General features: G+C 45.2%; 1 non-coding gene and 20 pseudogenes across 1 annotated transcript; all 21 read left to right on the forward strand.

Annotated features, from left to right (window-relative positions):
* The first annotated feature begins 468 nt into the window (after positions 1-468).
* LOC148268022 (5S ribosomal RNA) lies at positions 469-587 on the forward strand (annotated as a pseudogene).
* Positions 588-2,134: 1,547 nt separating this feature from the next.
* On the forward strand, positions 2,135-2,252 carry LOC148268023 (5S ribosomal RNA; annotated as a pseudogene).
* Positions 2,253-4,391: 2,139 nt separating this feature from the next.
* On the forward strand, positions 4,392-4,509 carry LOC148268024 (5S ribosomal RNA; annotated as a pseudogene).
* An 818-nt stretch (positions 4,510-5,327) lies between these two features.
* Positions 5,328-5,446, forward strand: LOC148268025 (5S ribosomal RNA; annotated as a pseudogene).
* A 782-nt stretch (positions 5,447-6,228) lies between these two features.
* Positions 6,229-6,347, forward strand: LOC148268026 (5S ribosomal RNA; annotated as a pseudogene).
* Positions 6,348-7,158: 811 nt separating this feature from the next.
* Positions 7,159-7,277, forward strand: LOC148268027 (5S ribosomal RNA; annotated as a pseudogene).
* A 343-nt stretch (positions 7,278-7,620) lies between these two features.
* Positions 7,621-7,739, forward strand: LOC148268028 (5S ribosomal RNA; annotated as a pseudogene).
* Positions 7,740-8,526: 787 nt separating this feature from the next.
* Positions 8,527-8,645, forward strand: LOC148268029 (5S ribosomal RNA). Its single transcript, XR_015818153.1, has one exon. It is a non-coding gene; the product is annotated as a 5S ribosomal RNA (ribosomal RNA).
* Positions 8,646-9,713: 1,068 nt separating this feature from the next.
* Positions 9,714-9,832, forward strand: LOC148268030 (5S ribosomal RNA; annotated as a pseudogene).
* A 206-nt stretch (positions 9,833-10,038) lies between these two features.
* Positions 10,039-10,157, forward strand: LOC148268031 (5S ribosomal RNA; annotated as a pseudogene).
* A 528-nt stretch (positions 10,158-10,685) lies between these two features.
* Positions 10,686-10,804, forward strand: LOC148268032 (5S ribosomal RNA; annotated as a pseudogene).
* Positions 10,805-11,221: 417 nt separating this feature from the next.
* Positions 11,222-11,340, forward strand: LOC148268033 (5S ribosomal RNA; annotated as a pseudogene).
* A 196-nt stretch (positions 11,341-11,536) lies between these two features.
* On the forward strand, positions 11,537-11,655 carry LOC148268034 (5S ribosomal RNA; annotated as a pseudogene).
* Positions 11,656-12,217: 562 nt separating this feature from the next.
* LOC148268035 (5S ribosomal RNA) lies at positions 12,218-12,336 on the forward strand (annotated as a pseudogene).
* A 205-nt stretch (positions 12,337-12,541) lies between these two features.
* LOC148268036 (5S ribosomal RNA) lies at positions 12,542-12,659 on the forward strand (annotated as a pseudogene).
* Positions 12,660-13,188: 529 nt separating this feature from the next.
* Positions 13,189-13,307, forward strand: LOC148268037 (5S ribosomal RNA; annotated as a pseudogene).
* A 205-nt stretch (positions 13,308-13,512) lies between these two features.
* Positions 13,513-13,631, forward strand: LOC148268038 (5S ribosomal RNA; annotated as a pseudogene).
* A 1,180-nt stretch (positions 13,632-14,811) lies between these two features.
* On the forward strand, positions 14,812-14,930 carry LOC148268039 (5S ribosomal RNA; annotated as a pseudogene).
* A 207-nt stretch (positions 14,931-15,137) lies between these two features.
* LOC148268040 (5S ribosomal RNA) lies at positions 15,138-15,256 on the forward strand (annotated as a pseudogene).
* Positions 15,257-17,948: 2,692 nt separating this feature from the next.
* Positions 17,949-18,067, forward strand: LOC148268041 (5S ribosomal RNA; annotated as a pseudogene).
* A 526-nt stretch (positions 18,068-18,593) lies between these two features.
* On the forward strand, positions 18,594-18,712 carry LOC148268042 (5S ribosomal RNA; annotated as a pseudogene).
* The last annotated feature ends 635 nt before the right edge of the window (positions 18,713-19,347 follow it).

Here is a 19,347-nt window from a genome sequence, read left to right on the forward strand (position 1 = left end):
TTCACAAATGTGAGTCACGGCACCGTGGTATTTTACTTGATATTAAAACGAGAAGGAGAGGTGCAGTGTGCATGCACAAGGAAACAAATGACGGGAGGGAGGAGGGAAGGAGGAGTGTATGTATTTGCAGCACCGAATGAAGCAGGTGGGATCATAGCAGCATTAATGCACCGGACTCCATCAGAACTCCGTAGTTAAGTATAGTTGGGCGAGAGTAGTACTAGGATGGTTGACCTCCTTGGAGGTCCTCGTGTTACACTCATTTTTTTGCAAAGGGGTCGTTCGACGTTATGCGCGACTGAAATTATTGTCTGCTTCTTTATTCTCAAATGTGAGTCACGTCGCCGGGGCATTTTACTTGATATTAGAATGAGAAGTAGAGGTGCAGTGTGCACGCACAAGGAAACAAATGACGGGAGGGGGGAGGGAAGGAGAAGGAGTGTATGTATTTGCAGCGCGGAATGAAACAGGTGCGATCATACCATCACTAATTCACCAGATCACATCAGAACTCCGTAGTTAAATGTGCTTGGGCGAGTGTAGTACTCGGAGTGGTGACCTCTTGGGAAGTCCTTGTGTTGCACTTATTTTTTTCAGATGGGTCGTTCGACGTTACGCGCGACTGGAACTATGGTCTATTAGTTTATTCGCAAATGTGAGTCATGGCGCCGATGCATTTTACTTGATAGTAGAATGAGAAGGAGATGTGTTGTGTGCACGCACAAGGAAACAAATGACGGGATGGGGGACGAAAGGAGAATGAGTGTATGTAATTACAGCGCGTAATAAAACAGGTGCAATCATACCAGCACTAATGCACCGGATCCCATCAGAACTCCGCAGTTAAGTATGCTTGGGTAAGAGTAGTACTAGGATTAGTGACCTCCTAGGATGTCCTCATGCTTCACCCAATGTTTTACAGATGGGTCATTCGACGTTACCCGCGACTGGAACTATAGTCCATTGGTTTATTCGAACATGTGAGTCACGGCGCCGAGACATTTTACTTGATGGTAGAACGAGAAGGAGAGGGGCAGTGTGTACGCACAAGGAAACAAATGGCGGGAGGGGGGAGGGAAGGAGAATCAGTGTATGTAATTGCAGCGCGTAATAAAATAGGTGCGATCATACCAGCACTAATGAATCAGATCCCATCAGAACCTCGCAGTTAAGTGTGCTTGGATGAGAGGAGTACTAGGATGGGTGACCTCCTGGGAAGTCCTCGTGCTTCACCCAATTTTTTGCAGATGGGTCGTTCGACGTTACGCGCGATTGGAACTATGGTTCGCTGGTTTATTTGCAAATGTGAGTCACGGCACCGAGGTATTTTACTTGATATTAGAACTGGAAGGAGAAGTGTAGTGTGCACGCACAAGGAAACAAATGACAGGAGGGGGGAGTGAAGGAGAATGAGTGTATGTATTTGCAGCACCGAATGAAACATGTGGGATCATACCAGCATTAATGTACCGGATGCCATCAGAACTCCACAGTTAAGAATGCTTTGGCGAGAGTGGAACTAGGATGGTTGACCTCTTGGGAATTTCTCATGTTGCTGGGGCATTTTGCTTGATATTAGAACTAGAAACAGAGATGCAGTGTGCGCGCACAGCGAAAAAAATTATTGGAGAGGGGAGGAAAGGAGAAGGGGTATATGTATTTGTAATGTAAAATGGAAGGGGTGCGATCATACCAGCACTAATGCACCAGATCCAATCGAACTATGCAGTTAAGTATGCTTGGGCGAGAGTAGTAGTAGGATTGGTAACCTCCTGAGAAGTCCTCGTGTTGAATTGTCTTTTTACAAATGGGGCGTAAAACGATACATGTTATCGGAGCCACAATCTGCTGGTGTGAGTCGCGTCGCCAGAAAATTTTGCTTACTATTTTTTCGTGCATTCATTTATAGTCTACAGCGTGATAAGAGTGTCATTACGAGCATCTTACATAGTAGAATAAAGAAAAATGAGGCACGGTGGGCGGTCCTTTCTTCTGGCGTGAGTCGAGGTGTCGGGGCATTTCGCATGATATTAGAACTATAAACAGAGGTGCGGTGTGCGCGCACAGTGAAAAAAATGACAGGTGGGGGGAGGGAAGGAGAAGGGGTATACGTATTTGCAGTGCAGAATGGAAGGGGTGCAATCATACTAGCATTAATACACCGGATCCCATCGAACTCCGTAGTTAAGCTTGCTTGGGCGAGAGTAGTATTAGGATGGGTGACCTCTTGGGAAGTTTTCTTGTTGTACCCTTTTTTTTGCAGACGTTGTGTCAAATTTACGTGCGATTGAAGCCATAGGCAACCGGCATGAGTAGCGACGTTGAAACATTTTGTTTAATATTTTACGTGCATTTATTTGTAGCCCACCACATGATAAGAGTCTCATTACGAGAGTCTTACGTAGTAGAACAACAAAAAAAAGGCGCAACGGGCCTCTGTTCTTCTGGGCGTGAGTCGAAACGACATGGCATTTCACTCTATATTAGTACTAAAAGAAGAGATGCGGTATGCCCGCACAGCAAAATAAATGATGGGAGGGGGGAGGGAAGGAGAAGGGCTATATGTATTTGCAGTGGGGAATGGGACAGTTACCATCATACAAACACTAATGCACAGGATCCCATCAGAACTCTGTAGTCAAACATGCTTGGGCGAGATTAGTTCTAGGATGGGTGGCCTCCTGGAAAGTCCTTGTGTTGATCCCCTCTTTTTGTAGATGGGGTGTTAAACGTTAAGTGCGATCGGAGCCACAATCTGTCGGTGTGAGTCGCGGGGCCTGAAAATTTTGCTTAATATTTTTCATGCATTCATTTATAGTTCACCACGTGATAAGAGTGTCATTACGAGTAACTTACATAGTATAACAATGAAAAATGAGGTACGGTGAGCGATTGATTCATCTGGGCGAGAGTCGAGGTGCCGGGGTATTTCACTTGATATTAGAACTAGAAACAGAGGTGTGGTGTGTGCGCACAACGAAATAAATGACGAGAGGGGGGTGGAAAGGAGAAGGGCTATATGTACTTGCAGCATGGAATGGAAGGGGTGCGATCATACCTGCACTAATGTACTAGATCCCATCGAATTTCATAGTTAAGTGTTCTTGAGCGAAAGTAGTACTAGGATGGGTGACCTCCTGGAAAGTTCTCATGTTCCACTCGTTTTTTTACTGCGGGACGTTAAACATTATGCGCGATCAAAGCCATTGTCCCTCGAAGTGAGTTGCAACGCCAAGACATTTTTCTTAATATTTTTTGTGCATTCATTTATAGTTCACCACGTGATAAGAGTATCATTACGAGCATCTTACATAGTAGAATAACGAAAAATTAGGTGCAGGGGGTTGTCCGTTCATCTGGGCGTGAGTCGAGGCGCCGGGGCATTTTGCTCTATATTAGAACTATAAGCAGAGGTACGATGTTCGCGCATAGCGAAACAAATAACAGGGTGGGAGGGAGGGAGAAGGGGTATATGTATTTGTAGCGCAAAATAGAAGAGGCGCGATCATACTAGCACTAATGCACCGGATCCCATCGAACTCTGTAGTTGAGCGTGCTTTGGCGAGAGTAGTTTAGGATGGGTAATCTTTTAGGAAGTCCTCGTGTTGCGCCCATCTTTTTACGGATGGGGTGTTAAACATTATGAGCAATAGGAGCCATAGTCTGCCGGCATGAGTCATGGCGCCAGAATATTTTGCTTAATATTTTTCGTGCATTCATTTATAGTCCACCACATGATAACAGTGTCATTACGAGCATCTTACATAGTAGAACAATGAAAAATGAGGTACGACAGCCGGTCCATTTATCTAGGCATGAGTCGAGGTGCCCAGACATTTTGCTTGATATTAGAACTAGAAACAGAGGTGTAGTGTGCATGCACAACGAAACAAATGACAGGAGGGGGGAGAGAAGGAGAAGGGGTATATGTATTTGCAGCATGAAATGGAAGGGGTGCGATCATACCAACACTAATGCATTAGATACTATCGAACTCCGCAGTTAAGTATGCTATAGTGAAAGCAGTATTAGGATGGGTGACCTCCTGCGAAGTCCTCATGTTCCACCTGTTTTTTTATGGACGCGTGACCGGAGCAATAGTCCACCTGTGTGAATCGCGGCATTTGGACATTTTGCTTAATATTTTTCATGCATTCATTTATAGTCCATCACGAGAAAAGAATGTCATTACTATTATCTTACATAGTATAACAATGAAAATAGAGTTGTGGCGGGCGGTCTGTTCATCTGGGCATGAGTCGAGATGGTATGGCATTTTGCTTGATATTTGAACTAGAAACAGAGGTGCGGTGTGTGCGCACAACAAAATAAATGATGAGAGGGGAGAGGGAAGGAGAAGTGGCATATGTATTTGCAGCACAAAATGAAAGGGGTGCGATCATACCAGCACTAATGCATCGGATCCCATCGAACTTCGTAGTTAATCGTGCTTGGGCGAGAGTAGTACTAGGATGGGTGATCTTCTAGGAAGTTCTCATGTTGCACCCTTCTTTTTGCAGATGGGGAGTTAAATGTTATGCGGGACTAGAGCAACAGTCGTCGGTTAATTCGCAAACGTGAGTCACGACGCTGGAGCATTTTGCTTAATATTATTCGTGCATTCAATTATATCCCACCACGTGATGAGATTATCATTACGAGCATCTTATATAGTAGAACAACAAAAAAGGAGGTGCGGCGGGCGTTCTATTCATATAGACATGAGTCGAGGCGTCAGGATATTTCGCTTAATATTAGAACTAAAAGCAGAGGTGCGTTGCGTACACAGCGAAACAAATGACGGGAAGAGAGAGGGAAGGAGAAGGGCTATATGTCTTTGCGGTGCAAATTACAAGGGGTGTGATAATACCAGCACTAGTTCACAGGATCAATCAAAACTCTGCAGTTAAGCGTGCTTGGGCGAGAGTAGTTCTACGATGGGTGACCTCTTGGAAAGCACTCGTGTTAAACCCTTTTTTTTGCTGACGGGGCGGGGCGTTAAATGTTATGCGGGACTGGAGCGATGGTCTCCCTGTTCATTCACAAACGTGAGTCACGGTGCCGGGGCATTTTGCTTAATACTTTTCGTGCATTAAATTAAAGCCCATCACGTGATGAGAGTGTCATTGCGAGCATCTTAAATAGTAGAACAACAAAAAATGAGGTGCGACGGGCGATCAGTTCATATGGGAATCAGTTGAGGTTCTAGGGCATTTCGCTCGATATTAGAACTAGAAGCAGAGGTGAGTTGCGCGAACAACGAAATAAATGACGAGAAGGGAGAGGGAAGGAGAATTGGTATATGTCTTTGCGACGCAAATTAAAAGGGGTGCAATCATACCAGCACTAGTTCACTAGATCCCATCAGAACTCCGCAGTCAAGCGTGCTTAGGTGAGAGTAGTACTAGGATGGGTGACCTCTTAGGAAGTACTCGTGTTGCACCTTTTTTTTTTGTAGACGGGGCATTAAATGTTACGCAGGACCAGAGCGACGGTCTGGCGGTTCATTCACAAACGTAAGTCACGGTGCCGAGACATTTTACTTAATATTTTATGTGCATTCAATTAAAGCCCATCACGTGTTGAGAGTGTCATTGCGAGTATCTTACATAGTAGAACAATGAAAAAGGAGGTGCGGCAGGTGTTTCATATAGAGATGCGTCAAGGTACTGGGGCATTTTGCTCGATATTAGAACTAGAAGCAGAGGTGAGTTGCGCGCACAGTGAAATAAATGATGGGAAGGGAGAGGGAAGGGGAAGGGGCATATGTATTTTCAGCGCAAACTAAAACAATTGCAATCATACCAGCACAAGTTCACCGGATCCCATCAGAACTCCGCAATCAAGCATTCTTGGGCGAGAGTAGTACAAGGATGCGTGACCTTTTGAGAAGTTCTCGTGTTGCACCCTTCTTTCTACAGATGGGGTGTTAAATGTTATGTGAAACCGGAGCGACGGTCCGCCAGGGCATTTTGCTTAATATTTTTTGCACATTCAATTAAAACCAATCACATGATAAGAGTGTCATTGGGAGCACCTTACATAATATAACAACAATAAATGAGGTGTGGTAGGCGATCCGTTCATATGGGCACGAGTTGAGGCGCTGGGGCATTTGACTTAATATTAGAACTAGAAGAAGAGGTGATGTGTGCGTACAGCGAATCAAATGACGGGAGGGGAGAGGGAAAGCGAAGGGGGATATGTATTTGCAGCGCAAACAAGATAGGGTGCGATCATACCAGCACTAGTTCAGCAGATCCCATCAGAACTCTGCAGTTATGCATGCTTGGGTGAGAGTAGTACTAGGATGGGTTACTTCCTAGGAAGTTCTCATGTTGTACCCTTATTTTTGCAGATGGGGTGTTAAATGTTACGCGGGACTAGAGCAACAGTCGCCGATTAATTCACAAACGTGAGTCACGGCGCCGGAGCATTTTGTTTAATATTATTCGTGCATTCAATTATAGCCCACCACGTGATAAGATTATTATTACGAGCATCTTACATAGTAGAACAACAAAAAAGGAGGTGCGACGGGTGTTCCGTTCATATAGACATGAGTCGAGGTGTTAGGACATTTCGCTCGATATTAGAAGTAGAAGCAGAGGTGCGTTGCGCACACAACAAAACAAATGACGGGAAGGAGAGGGAAGGAGAAGGGATATATGTCTTTGCGATGTAAATTAGAAGGGGTGCGATCATACCAGCACTAGTTCACAGGATCAATCAGAACTCTGCATTCAAGCATGCTTGGGCGAGAGTAGTTCTACGATGGGTGACCTCTTGGAAAGCACTCATGTTGCACCCTTTTTTTGCAAACGGGATGTTAAATGTTACGCGGGACTGGAGCGACGGTCTGCTAGTTCATTCGCAAATGTGAGTCACGGTGCCGGAGCATTTTGCTAAATACTTTTCGTGCATTCAATTAAAGCCCATCACGTGATGAGAGTGTCATTGCGAGCATCTTAAATAGTAGAACAACGAAAAATGAGGTGCGGCGGGCGATCCGTTCATATGGGCATCAGTCGAGGTGCTAGGGCATTTCGCTCGATATTAGAACTAGAAGCAGAGGTGAGTTGCACGCACAACGAAATAAATGATGGGAAGGGAGAGGGAAGGAGAAGTGGTATATGTCTTTGCGGCGCAAATTAGAAGGGGTGCGATCATTCCAGCACTAGTTCACCGGATCCCATCAGAACTCCGCAGTCAAGCGTGCTTGAGTGAGAGTAGTATTAGGATGGGTGACCTCTTGGGAAGTACTCGTGTTGCACCCTTCTTTTTGTAGACGGGGCATTAAATGTTACGCGGGACCAGAGCGACAGTCCGGCGGTTCATTCACAAATGTGAGTCGCGGCGCCGAGATATTTTTCTTAATATTTTTTGTGCATTCAATTAAAGCCCATCACCTATTGAAAGTGTCATTGCGAGCATCTTACATAGTTGAACAATGAAAAAGGAGGTGCGGTGGGTGTTTCATATAGACATGAGTCGAGGCACCAGGGCATTTCGCTCGATATTAGAACTAGAAGCAGAGGTGAGTTGCACGCACAGTGAAATAAATGATGGGAAGAGAGAGGGAAGGGGAATGGGTATATGTATTTGCGGCATAAACCAAAAGATTGCGATCATACCAGCACTAGTTCACCAGATCCCATTAGAACTCCGCAGTCAAGCGTTCTTGGGCAAGAGTAGTACTAGGATGCGTGACCTTCTGGGAAGTTCTCGTGTTGCACCCTTCTTTCTACAGATGGGGTGTTAACTGTTACGTGAGACCAGAGCGACAGTCCGCCGGGACATTTTACTTAATATTTTTTGCACATTCAATTAAAACCAATCATGTGATAAGAGTGTCATTGCGAGCACCTTACATAATATAACAACAAAAAATGAGATGCGGTGGGTGATCCATTCATATGGGCATGAGTTGAGGCACTGGGGCATTTCGCTTACTATTAGAACTAGAAGAAGAGGTGGGGTGAGCACACAGCGAATCAAATGACGGGATGGGAGAGGGAAGGAGAAGGGGCATATGTATTTGCGGCGCAAACAAGATAGGGTGCGATCATACCAGCACTAGTTCCACAGATCCCATCAGAACTCTGCAGTTATGCGTGCTTTGGCGAGAGTAGTACTAGGATTGGTTCCCTCCTGGGAAGCTCTCGGCTCTCGTGTTGCATCCTTCATTTTTCAGACCGGGTGTTAAACGTTACGCAGGACCGGAGCGACGGTTCACCAGTTCATTCGTAAACGTGAGTAATGACGCCGGGGCATTTTGTTTAATATTTTTCGCGCATTCAATTAAAGCCCATCACGTAATAAAAGTGTCTGCGAGCATATTACATAGTAAAACAACAAAAAAGAGGTGCAGCACTATCTGTTCATATGGGCACGAGTCGAGGCGCCGGGGTATTTTGCTTGATATTAGAATTAGATATAGAGGTGAGGTGCGCACACAATGAAACAAATGACGGGAGGGGAGAGGGAAGGAGAAGGGGTATATGTACTTGTGGCGCAAACTAGAACGGGTGCGATCATACCAGCACTAGTTCACCGGATCCCATCTGAACTCCGTAGTTAAGCGTGCTTGGGCGCGAGTAGTACTAGGATAGGTGATCTCCTGGGAAGTTCTCGTATTGCACTCTTTTTTTTGCAGACGGGGCATTAAACATTCAACTAGACCGAAGAAATGGTCCACTGGTTCATTTGCAAACGTGAGTCACGGCACCGTAGTATTTTTTCTTAATATTTTTTCAACATTAAATTAAAGCCCATCACGTGATGAGAGAGTCATTGCGAGCATCTTAAATAGTAGAACAATAAAAAACGAAAGGCGGTGGGCGATCCGTTCATATGGGCATGAGTCGAGATGGGTCGTTCGACGTTACGCGTGACTGGAACTATGGTCCACTGGTTTATTCGCAAATGTGAGTCACGGCGCCGAGGCATTTTACTTGATATTAGAACGAGAATGAGAGGTGCAGTGTGCACGCACAAGGAAACAAATGACGGGAGGAGGGAGAGAAGGAAAAGGAGTGTATGTATTTGCAGCATAGAATGAATTTGGTGCCATTATACCATCACTAATTCATCAGATCCCATCAGAACTCCGCAGTTAAATGTGCTTGGGCGAGTGTAGTACTAGAAGTGGTGACCTCCTGGGAAGTCCGCGTGTTGCAACCATTTTTTTGCAGATGGGTCGTTCGACGTTACGCGCGACTGGAACTATGGTCCGCTGGTTTATTTGCAAATGAGAGTCACGGCGTCGGGGCATTTTACTTGATATTAGAACGAGAAGGGGAGGTGCAATGTGCACGAACAAGGAAACAAATGATGGGAGGGGGCAGGGAAGGAGAAGGACTGTATGTATTTGCAGTGCGGAATGAAACAGGTGCCATTATACCATCACTAATTCACCGGATCCCATCAGAACTCCGCAGTTAAATGTGCTTGGACGAGTGTAGTACTAGAAGTAGTGACCTCTTGTGAACTTCTTGTGTTGCACTTATTTTTTTCAGATGGAGCGTTCGACGTTACGCGCAGTTGGAACTATGGTCTGCTGGTTTATTCGTAAATGTGAGTCATGGTACCGAAACATTTTACTTGATATTAGAACGAGAAGAAGAGGTATAGTGTGCACGCACAAGGAAACAAATGATGAGAGGGGAGATGGAAGGAGAAAGATTGTATGTATTTGCAGCGTGGAATAAAATAGGCACGATCATACCAAAACTAATTCACCGGATCCCATCAGAACTCCGTAGTTAAGTGTGCTTGGGTGAGAGTAGTACTAGGTTGGGTGACCTCCTGGGAAGTCCTCGTGTTGCACCCATTTTTTTGCAGATGGGTCATCCAATGTTACGCACGAATGGAATTAAGGTCCGTTGGTTTATTCACAAATGTGAGTCACGGCGCCGGGGCATTTAACTTGATATTAGAATGAGAAGTAGAGGTACAGTGTGTACGCACAAGGAAACAAATGACGGGAGGGGGAAGGGAAGGAGAAGAAGTGTATGTATTTGCAGCGCGACCTAAAACAGGTGCGATCATACCAGCACTAATACACCGAATCCCATCAGAACTCTGCAGTTGAGTGTGCTTGCGCGAGAATAACACTAGGATGGGTGACCTCCTGGGAAGTCCTCGTGTTGCACCCATTTTTTTGCAGATGGGTCCTTTGACGTTACGCGCGATTGGAACTATGGTCCGCTGGTTTATTTGCAAATGCTAGTCACGGCGCCGGGGTAATTTACTTGATATTAGAACGAGAATGAGAGGTGCAAGGTGCTCGCAAAAGGAAACAAATGACGGGAGGGGGGAGGTAAGGAGGAGTGTATGTCTTTACAGCGCAGAATCAAAAAGGTGCGATCATACCACCACTAATGCACCGGATCCAATCAGAATTCCGCAGTTAACTATGCTTGGGCGAGAGTAGTATTAGGATGGGTGGCCTCTTAGGAAGTTCTCGTGTTTCACCCATTTTTTTGCAGATTGGTCCTTCGACGTTACGCACGACTGAAACTATGGTCCGTTGATTTATTCGTAAATATGAGTCACGGCGCTGGGGCATTTTACTTGATATTAGAACGAGAATGAGAGGTGCAGTATGCACGCAAGAGAAAATAAATGACGGGAGCAGGGAGAGAAGGAGAAGGAGTGTATTTATTTACAGTGCAGAATCAAAAAGGTGCGATCATACCAGCACTAATGCACAGGATCCCATCAGAACTCCGCAGTTGAGTGTGCTTGGGTGAGAGTAGTACTAGGATGGGTGATCTCCTAGGAAGTTCTCGTTTTGCACCATTCTTTTTACAGACAGGGCATTAAATATTCAACTGGACCAGAGTGATGGTCCGCCGGTTCATTTACAAATGTGAGTCACGGCACCGGAGAATTTTTCTTAATATTTTTCAGCATTCAATTAAAGTCCATCACGTGATGAGAGTGTCATTGTGAGCATCTTAAATAGTATAACAACAAAAAACGAGAGGCGGCGGGCGATCCGTTCATATGGGCCTGAGTCGAGATGGGTCGATCGACGTTACGCGCGACTGAAATTATGGTCCGCTGATTTATTCGCAAATGTGAGTCATGGTGCCAGAGCATTTCACTTTATATTAAAACGACAAGGAAAAGTACAGTGTGCATGCACAAGGAAACAAATGACTGGAGTGGGGAGGGAAGGAGAAGAAGTGTATGTATCTGCAGCGCATAATGAAACAGGTGCCATTATACCATCACTAATTCACCGGATCTCATCAGAACTCTGCAGTTAAAAGTGCTTGGGCGAGTGTAGTACTAAGAGTTGTGACCTCCTGGGAAGTCCTCGTGTTGCACCTATTTATTTTAGATGGGGCGTTCGACGTTACGCGCGATGGTCCTCTGGTTTATTCGTAAATGTGACTCACTGCGCCAAGATATTTTACTTGATATTAGAACAAGAAGGAGAGGTGCAGTGTGCATGCACAAGGAAATAAATGACGGGAGGAGGGAGGGAAGGAGAAGGAGTGTATGTATTTGCAGTGCAGAATGAAAGAGGTGCGATCATACCAGCACTAATGTCCTGGATCCCATTAAAACTCTGCAGTTAAGTGTGCTTGGGCAAGACTAGTATTAGGATGGGTGACCTCTTGGGAAGTACTCGTGTTGCACTCATTTTTTTGCAGATGGGTAGTTCGATGCCACGCAAGACTGGAACTATGGTTCGTTGGTTTATTCGCAAATGTGAGTCACGGCGCCGATGCATTTTACTTGATATTAGAACGACAAAGAGAGGTGCAGTGTGCACGCATAAGGAAACAAATGATGGGAGGGGGGAGGGAAGGAGAAGGAGTGTATGTATTTGCAGCGTGGAATGAAACAGGTGAGATCATACCAACACTAATGCACCGGATCCCATCAAAACTCCGCAGTTAAGTGTGCTTGGGCGATAGTAGTACTAAGATGGGGGACCTCCTTAGAAGTCGTCATGTTGCACCCGTCTTTTTCTTAATATTTTTCGTGCATCCATTTATAGTCCACCACGTGATAAGAGTGTCATTACGAGCATCGTAAATAATAGAACAAGCAAAAGAGAGGTGCGATGGGCGGTCTGTTCATCTGGGCGTGAGTTGAGGCAACAAGAAGGAGAAGTGCAGTGTGCACGCACAGGGAAACAAATGATGGGAGGGGGGAGGGAAGGAGAAGGAGTGTATCTATTTACAGTGCGGAATGAAAGATTTGCGATCATAGCAGCACTAATGCACCGGATCCCATCAAAACTCCGCAGTTAAGTATTCTTGGGTGAGAGTAGTACTAGAATGGGTGACCTCCTGGGAAGTCCTCGTGTTGCACCTATTTTTTGCAGTTGGGTCATTCGACGTTACCCGCAACTAGAACTATGGTCCACTGGTTTATTCGCAAAAGTGAGTCACGGCACCAGGGTATTTTACTTGATAGTAGAATGAGAAGGAGAAGTGGAGTGTGCACGCACAATGATATAAATGACAGGAGAGGGGAGGGAAGGAAACGGAGAGGATGTATTTGCAGCACGAAATGAAACAGGTGCCATTATACCATCACTAATTCACCGGATCCCATTAGAACTCCGCAGTTAAATGTGCTTGGACGAGTGTAGTACTAGAAGTGGTGACCTCCTGGGAAGTCTCGTGTTGCACTTATTTTTTTTAAATGGGGTGTTCGACATTACGCGCGACTGGAACTATGGTCTGCTGGTTTATTCGCAAAAGTGAGTCACAGCACCGGGGTATTTTACTTGATATTAGAATGAGAAGGAGAAGTGCAGTGTGCACGCACAATGAAACAAATGACGGGAGGGGAGAGGGAAGGAGAAGGAGTGGATGTATTTACAGCGCGGAATGAAACAGGTGCCATTATACCATCACTAATTCACCAGATCCCATCAGAACTCCGCAGTTAAATGTGCTTGGACGAGTGTAGTACTAGAAGTGGTGACCTATTGGGAAGTCCTCGTGTTGCACTTATTTTTTTCACATGGGTCGTTCAACGTTACGCGCGACTAGAACTATAGTCCGCTGGTTTATTCGCAAAAGTGAGTCACGGCCCCGGAGCATTTTAATTGATATTAGAATGAGATGGAGAGGTGCAGTGTGCATGCATAAGGAAACAAATTACGAAAGGGGGGAAGGAAGGAGAAGGAGTGTATGTATTTGCAGCGCAAAATGAAAAAGGTGCGATCATTCTAGCACTAATGTAACGGATCCCATCAGAACTCCGCACTTAAGTGTGCCTGGACGAGAGAAGTATTAGGATGGGTGACCTCCTGGGAAGTACTCGTATTGCACTTATATTTTTGCAGATGGGTCGTCGATGTTACGCGCAACTAGAACTATGATCCGCTGGTTTATTCGCAAAAGTGAGTCACGGCACCGAACCATTTTAGTTGATATTAGAAGGAGAAAGAGAGGTGCAATGTGCACGCACAAGGAAACAAATGACGGGAGGGGGGAGGGAACGAGAAGGAGTGTATGTACTTGCAGCGAAGAATGAAACAGGTGCGATCATTCCAGTACTAATGCAATGGATCCCATCAGAACTCTGTAGTTAAGTGTTCTTGGGCGAGAGTAGTACTAGGATGGGTGACCTCCTAGAAAGTTCTCGTGTTGCACCCATTTTTTTGTAGATGAGTCATTCGACGTTACGCGCGACTAGAACTATGGTCTGTTGGTTTATTCGCAAAAGTGAGTAATGGCGCCGGAGAATTTTAGTTGATATTAGAACGCGAAGGAGGGGTGCAGTGTGCTCGCACAAGGAAAAAAATTACGGAAGGGGGGAGGGCAGGAGAAGGAGTGTATGTATTTGCAGCACAGAAAAAAACAGGTGCGATCATACCAGCACTAATGCATATGATCCCTTCTGAACTCTGCAGTTAAGTGTTCTTGGGCGAGAGTTGTACTAGGATGGGTGAATTCCTAGGAAGTACTCGTGTTGCACCCATTTTTTTGCAGATGGGTCGTTCGACGTTACGCGCGACTGGAACGATGGACTGCTGGTTTATTCGCAAATATGAGTCACGGCGCTGATGCATTTTACTTGATATTAAAACGAGAATAAAAGGTGAAACGTGCACGCACAAGGAAACAAATGACGAGAGGGGGGAGGGAATGAGAAGGAGTGTATTTATTTGCAGTGCGGAATGAAACAGGTGCAATCATACCAGCACTAATGCATCGGATCCCATTAGAACTCCGCATTTATGTTTTCTTGGGCAAGAGTAGTATTAGGATGGGTGACCTCCTCGGAAGTACTCGTGTTGCACTAATTTTTTTGCAGATGGGTCGCTCGACGTTGCGCGCGACTGAAACTATGGTCCGCTGGTTTATTCACAAATGTGAGTCACGACATCGGAGAATTTTACTTGATATTAGAAGGAGAAGGAGAGGTGCAGTGTGCACGCACAAAGAAACAAATGCCGGGAGGGGGGAGGGAAGGAGAAGGAGTGTATGTATTTGTAGCGCGGAATGAAAGATATGCCGTCATAGCAACACTAATGCACCGGATCCCATCAAAACTCTGCAGTTAAGTATGCTTGGGCGAGAGTAGTACTAGGATGGGTGACCTCCTAGAACTTCCTCGTGTTGCAACCATTTTTTTTCAGATGGATCGTTCGATGTTACGCGTGACTGGAACTATGGTCCGCTAGTTTATTCGCAAATGTAAATCACGGTGCTGGGACATTTTACTTGATATTAGAACGAGAAGCAGAAGTGTAGTGTGCACGCATAAGGAAACAAATGACAGGAGGGGGAGGAAAGGAGAAGGAGTTTATGTATTTGCAGCGCAGATTTAAACATGTTCGATCATAGCAGGACAAATGCACCTAATCCCATCAGAACTCTAAAGCTAAGTGTGCTTGGGCGAGAGTAGTACTCTGATGGGTGACCTTTTGAGAAGTACTCGTGTTGCACACATTTTTTTTGTAGATGGGTCATTCGACATTACGCGCGCTTGGAATTATGTTCCGCTGGTTTATTGACAAATATTAGTCACGGCGCCGAGGCATTTTACTTGATATTAGAACGAGAAGGAGAGGTGCGGTGTGCACGCACAAGGAAACAAATGACGGGAGGAGGGAGGGAAGGAGAATGAGTGTATGTATTTGCAGTGCATAATGAAATAGGTGCGATCATACCAGCACTAATGCAACAGATCACATCAAAACTCTGCAGTTATGTGTGCTTGGGTGAGAGTAGTACTAGGATGGGTGACCTCCTAGGAAGTATTCGTGTTGCACCTATCGTTTTTTTAATATTTTTCGTGCATATATTTATAGTCCACCACGTGATAAGAGTGTCATTACAAGCATCGTAAATAATAGAACAGCAAAACAGAGGTGCGATGGGCGGTCCATTCATCTGGGCGTGAGTCGAGGCAATAAGGCATTTTGTTTGATATTACAACTATAAGTAGAGGTCCGGTGTCCATACAGAGCGAAATAAATGATGGGAGGGGGGAGGGAAAGAGAAGGGGTATATGTATTTGAAGTGAGGAATAAGACGGGTGGGATCATACAAGATTTAATGCATCATATCCCATCATAATTTGCAATTAAGCGTGTTTGGGCGAGAGTAGTACTTGGGTGGGTGACCTCCTGGAAAGTCCTTGTGTTGAAACCGTCTTTTTGTGGACGGGGTGTTAAACGTTAAGTGCGATCGGAGCCACATTCTGCCGGTGTGAGTCGCAAGGCCTGAAAATTTTGCTTAATATTTTTCGTGCATTCATTTATAGTCCACCACATGATAAGAGTGTCATTACGAGTATCTTACATAGTATAACAATAAAAATTGAGGTTTGGCAGGCGATCCATTCATCTGGAAGTGAGTGGAGGTGCCGGGGTATTTTGCTTGATATTAGAACTAGAAACAGAGGTGTGGTGTGTGCGCACAATGAAACAAATTAAAGGGTTCCAGTGCGGTGGCAACTGGGTCATCTTCTCCGACGAGGGGTTCTGGCAACTAGGGTTAGAGTTTGGTGCGGATGGGGGTTATTTATATCTATCAACTTTTAATCTGGGTCGTCCATCACGTTTGATCTGGATCGTCCAATCGCAATTAAATAGGGAATGAATATGGACCGTTCATCGCGATCCAATTTGGACCGTCCATCGCGATTCACTCTGGACTGTCTGATCACTTTTGAATCTGGCCGTTCGATTTCGTTCGGGAGGGAGCGCATCCAGGTCATCCGTGCACGCAGGAATGGACCTCAGTCGTTCGATCGCGCGCATGCGGATCACCCACATTTTTTTTTTGCTGACGGGATGTTAAACATTATGTGCGATCAAAGCCATTGTCCCTTGGAGTGAGTCGCAACGCCAAGACATTTTTCTTAATATTTTTCGTGCATTCATTTATAGTTTGCTACGTGATAAGAGTGTCATTACGAGCATCTTACATAGTAGAATAACAAAAAATAAGGTGCAGGGGGTAGTCCGTTAATCTGGGTGTGAGTCGAGGCGACGGAGCATTTTGCTCTATATTAAAACTATAAGCAAAGGTGTAGTGTTCGCGCATAGCGAAACAAATAACATGGGGGAGAGAGGGAGAAGGGGTATATGTATTTGTAGCGCAAAATAGAATAGGTGCGATCATACTAGAACTAATGCACCGGATCCTATCGAACTCCGTAGTTGAGCATGTTTTGGTGAGAGTAGTACTAGGATGGGTGATCTTTTGGAAAGTCCTTGTGTTGCGCCTGTCTTTTTATGGATGGGGTGTTAAATGTCATGCGCAATAGGAGCCATAGTCTGCCGGCATGAGTCGTGGCGCCAGAATATTTTGCTTAATATTTTTCGTGCATTCATTTATAGTCCACCACATGATAAAAGTGTCATTAGAGCATCTTACATAGTAGAACAATGAAAAATGAGGTACGACAGGTGGTCCATTTATCTAGGCGTGAGTCGAAGTGCTCAGACATTTCGCTTGATATTAGAACTAGAAATAGAGGTGTAGTGTGCATGCACAGCGAAACAAATGACAGGAGGGGGGAGGGAAGGAGAAGGGGTATATGTATTTGCAGTACAAAATGGAAGGGGTTCGATCATACCAACACTAATGCATCGGAACCTGTCGAACTCCACAGTTAAGCGTGCTCTGGTGAAAGTAGTATTAGGATGGGGACCTCCTGCGAAGTCCTCGTGTTCCACCCATCTTTTTATGGATGGGGCGTTAAATGTTATGCGTGACCGGAGTGACAGTTCGCCAGTGTGAGTCCCGGCATTTGGACATTTGGCTTAGTATTTTTCTTACATTCATTTATAGTCCATCACGAGATAAGAATGTCATTACGATTATCCTACATAGTAGAACAATGAAAATAGAGTTGTGGCAGGTGGTCTGTTCATCTGGGCATGAGTCGAAATGCCTTGGCATTTCACTTGATATTAAAACTAGAAACAGAGGTGCGGTGTGCGCGCACAACAAAATAAATGATGAGAGGGGAGAGGGAAGGAGAAGTGGTATATGTATTTGCAGCGTGAAATCTAAGGTGTGTGATCATACTAGCACTAATGCATCGGATCCCATCGAACTTCGTAGTTAATCGTGCTTGGGCGAGAGTAGTACTAGGATGGGTGATATCCTAGGAAGTTCTCATGTTGCACCATTCTTTTTGCAGATGGGGCGTTAAATGCTACGCAGGACTTGAGCAACAATCGCGGGTTAATCCGCAAACGTGAGTCACGGTGCATGGTTACCTCTTGGGAAGTTCTCGTGTTGCACCCATTTTTTTCAGATGGATCGTTCGACATTACGCACGAGTAGAATTATTGTCCGCTGGTTTATTCACAAATGTGAGTCATGGCGCCGGGGAATTTTACTTGATATTAGAACGAGAAGGAGAGGTGCAGTGTGCACTCACAAGGAAACAAATAATGGGAAGGGGAGTGAAGGAGATGGAGTGTATGTATTTGCAGCGCGGAATGAAACAGGTGCGATCATACCAGCACTAATGCACCGGATTCCATCAGAACTCTGCACTCAAGTGTGCTTGGACGAGAGTAGTACTAGGATGAGTGACCTCCTGAGAAGTCTTTGTGTTGCACCTATTTTTTTGCAGATGGGTCGTGTGACATTACGCGCGACTGGAACTATAGTCTGCTAGTTTATTCGCAAATATAAGTCCCGACACTGAGACATTTTACTTGATATTAATGAGAATGAGAGGTGTAGTGTGCACGCAGAAGAAAACAAATGACGGGAGGGGGGAGGGAAGGAGAAGGAGTGTAGGTATTTGCAGTGCAAAATGAACATATGCGATCATACCAGCACTAATGCACCAAATCCCATCACAACCTCGTAGTTAAGTGTGCTTGAGCGAAGTAGTACTAGGATGGGTGACCTCCTAGGAAGTCCTCGTGTTGCAACTATTTTTTTACAGACAGATCGTTCGACATTACGCGCGACTGGAACTATGATCCGTTGGTTTATTCGCAAATGTAAATCACGGTGCCGGGACATTTTACTTAATATTAGAACGAAAAGCAGAAGTGCAGTGTGCACGCACAAGGAAACAAATAACAGGAGGATGAGGGAAGGAGAAGGAGTGTATGTATTTGCAGCGCAGATTTAGACAGGTGCGATCATAGCAGGACTAATACACTGGATCCCATCAGAACTCTGCAGTTTAGTGTGTTTGGGCGAGAGTAGTACTCTGATGGGTGACCTCTTAAGAAGTACTCGTGTTGCACACTTTTTTTTGTAGATGGGTCGTCCGACGTTACGCGCGACTGGAATTATGTTCCATTTGTTTATTCGTAAATGTTAGTCACGGTGCCGAGGAATTTAAATTGATATTAGAACGAGAAGGAAAGGTGCAGTTTGCACTCACAAGAAAACAAATGATGGGAAGAGGGAGGGAAGGAGAAGGAGTGTATATATTTGCAGTGCAGAATGAAACAGTTGTGATCATACCAGCACTACTGCACCGGATCCCATCAGAACTTCGCAGTTTTGTGTGCTTGGGCGAGAGTAGCACTAGGATGGGTGACCTCCTGGAAAGTCCTCGTGTTGTACCCATTTTTTTTGCAGATAGGTCTTTCGACGTTACGCGCAATTGGAACTATGGTACGCTGGTTTATTCGCAAATGTGAGTCACGGCGCCGCGGCATCTACTTGATATTAGAACGAGAAAGAGAGGTGCAGTGTGCACGCACAAGGAAACAGATGACGGAAGGGGGGAGGAAAGGAGAAGTAGTGTATGTATTTGCAGTGTAGAATGAAACAGGTGCTATAATACCAGCACTAATGCATTGGATCCCATTAGAACTCCGCAGTTACGTGTGCTTGGGCGATAGTAGTACTAAGATGGGTGACCTCCTTCGAAGTT

This window comes from Carica papaya, chromosome 3 (genome assembly GCF_054855325.1).
Source record: "Carica papaya isolate Zhongbai chromosome 3, ASM5485532v1, whole genome shotgun sequence".
Taxonomy (NCBI): Eukaryota; Viridiplantae; Streptophyta; class Magnoliopsida; order Brassicales; family Caricaceae; genus Carica; species Carica papaya.